Raw genomic sequence first — 3,114 nt, 5'->3', positions numbered from 1 at the left:
AATGTGGTGGCTCATAGAAAATTCCTTATCTACAGTATGTGCTGGCATGTGATTAACAGGTGGCTGCCCTATATTAAGAGTCACCTTCAGGAAAAGAGCATTAGGATAAAAAGGAAAATATGGTCAAAGATAAACCAGACTTGTGGGGAAGGGCTTTCATTGACATTCTGAAAAGCAGGTCTTCACACCCTTTTCAATCTGTTTTCAGTAAGCGGTCATTGGGCATGAAGCAGCATAATGATTTCTACCTTCTAGTACAAATCAGGCTGCTGATGTAGTCCAATTACCAATAAGTTACTCTCCTAGTAATAGGGCTGACAGTGCTACTTGGCAGATATGGCTGAGGAGGAATGGCTTATTTATTTATAACAACATAAAGAAAGCATCTCAGGAACAAGGACTGTATTTAGAAATTGAAATACTAGAACAGGAAGATGAACAGGTATTTTCTATTTTTTGACATTTTAGTTTTGAATCCCATAGTTTGAAAGAGAAAGAACTTTCCTAAGGAAATAAAAGTTTTCCAAAACAACACAAGGATTCGGAAATGACAGAAAGGTCTTTATACCATAATGTCACTACAGTCCCATATTCTAAATATGCCTTATTATTGTATTCCTACTGTTTGCCAATTTAAGTCTGTAAAGTCACACAGAATTTTTTAAACCTGGTTACCAGATGAACACTCATACACCTGCATTTAATAGAATATACAGCAAGCTAGGTCTTTGGGGGAAAAAAGGGTTGAATGAAAGACACACTGAATTATATGTAATGGTCATGCTGTTCTCAGACAGAAGCTACTTCCTGCGAAGTTATGAATTTTACATGTTTAGTCTTTAAAATGGTGGTCATTCTATTAACTAAGTAAATACGTGCCAATGGTTCTGCACACCATCTCCCACTGCACTGCCCAGCAAGCTGCACTTGGTTCTGGAAATAAAAAAGAACAAAAAAAGAACGACTCAGTGATCACTGCCCAGAAGAGCTTGTGGTCTCATAAGAGATACTGATTATCAGGACTCAGTATACCGAAGGTCTTGATAAAGATGAGCATTGGGCTTCTTGGAGGAAGAGAATGCCTTCATGAGGTCTTCAAGGATGAGCAGGAGTTGGCCAGGTGATGAGAGAGGAAGGGCATTCCAGGCAGAGGGAGTAGTTCAAGTAAAGCTGGAGGTGTGAAGTTGCATGGCACAAGCAGACAAATGGAGCATTCAGGTAGAGGTAGGAAATATCAAGATCGAAATGTAGACAGAAGCTATATCTTATATTGCATGTTAACTTTGAATTAATTTATTTGGTGAATAAAGAATAGGGAACCATGAAAGGTTTCAGGCATGGAGAGGGCTGGTTAAGTTTCCATTTTAGATGGATCACACCTCACTAGCTTTCCACGTGAGAACTGAGCAGGCGTCAGACTTACCAAGGAGCAGAGCATGTCTTAAAGGCAGGCTGCCTCTGGAAAAGGTGCTCCCTTTTCAAAGCACCATAATTAAATTAAAATATAGGAAATGGATAATTTACTTCATAACAGATAATGAAATTATGTTGTGTTATGAGAAGTCACTAAATACCCAGGGAAGTCAACAGAAAAAAAATATCATGTTTTAAGGGCAGAGGAGAAACTCAAGGTTGGACAAAGGGTAGGAATGACAGAAGAGACTCAAATTGTGTTCAAGGAAGAAACCTAAAGGTCTACTTTGAAAGAGAAGAATCAAGTGTACAAAAGAACATCATTTAGTAAAGGAAGACAGGCGACTGCAGAATACAAGCTTTTCACAAACTGGTACTAATTCCCAGATTAACCAGGCCAGTCCAAAAGCTGCAAATACAGCCCAGTTTGCTGTGCTGAATCTTGACTGTGTATAGACACACACACAAATATATATTTTATTATTTTATAGATATTCAATTTCAGTGGTGGTGTAAACCAATCCTTACAGACATCATAGATTTTCAAGGTCCTAGTTTGACTCAGATTGGAAGGGCTACTATAGGCTTAGATGTGATAGTTGCTATTGTGTCAGTAGACAAAAAATGAAGAAATAGTATTGCTGGGTTTCAATATGTGTAAGTGTTCTTTCTGTTACATTAACGTATCTCACTGATATATGCCAACAAACTTCCATTGCAATTTTAGAAACTTACCCTCATCCTTATACCTCCCCATTCCACCACCACCTCAAATAGGTGACACTAAAGAAGTAAATATATTCAGAATAATCACTTAACCCACTCAACAGTTTCTTACACCAGGTTTTATTACACTCTGAAATACAAGCTACAGTTTTACAAAATAGAAATTCCTTGTGTGAGTGGAATAACTTAATCTTATTTCGGTACAAGCTGAATATGCTGATTTATTTTATGAACATTTATGTTATAGAAATGGTCACAATTTTTTTAAAGTTAACTCATTTATTAAGGGGGAAGGAAGGAGTTGACAAAAATCTACATGCATAGATAGTCCTAGTAGCATATGCAAACATAAAGGTGTAAATTTGAGAGTCAATGAGGCAAACTTCAGCAAAAACATTTTACAGGCAGAATGAGTTTTGATGTTTATGAAAAAATGCTAAACTCCTCTTAAAGGGCTTTTGTACATATATGCATGCTCATATTTTATATGCATATATAGGTTTCACTTTGAAAAGCCCAATATAATATTACAATCAAATTTACAAAACAGGTTAAGTTAGTGTTGACTGACTTTTAACAATAAAGGGACTCACCACAGGTTTTGTTTAAACTGCTTACATTAGAAAGTAATCAATTTACATACAGTTTTTAGGTACTTACTGTGTAAAGATAAGTAAGTACATCTATATCAACATTTATATGCATGTATAACCTAAATCTAGCAAACAGCTGATGCTATTTCTAACGTATTTGGCTTACTGAACCTTTTCCCCATCTTTATAGTTTTAAAATCAAATATATAGGAGTCAGTCTTTATTAGGGTATATGTTATCACCATAGAGTGATAAAAATCAGTAATGGGACTGGGAATAGTATACCCACAAACCTATAACTAGTCCCTAGGTTAAAACATCAAATTATTAAAAACCATTTGTTTTAAGAGGTATACCCCACTAAATTCCTTCTATAAGTTAG

This window comes from Equus asinus, chromosome 11, assembly GCF_041296235.1.
Source record: "Equus asinus isolate D_3611 breed Donkey chromosome 11, EquAss-T2T_v2, whole genome shotgun sequence".
Lineage (NCBI taxonomy): Eukaryota > Metazoa > Chordata > Mammalia > Perissodactyla > Equidae > Equus > Equus asinus.
This window is presented reverse-complemented; position numbering follows the sequence as displayed.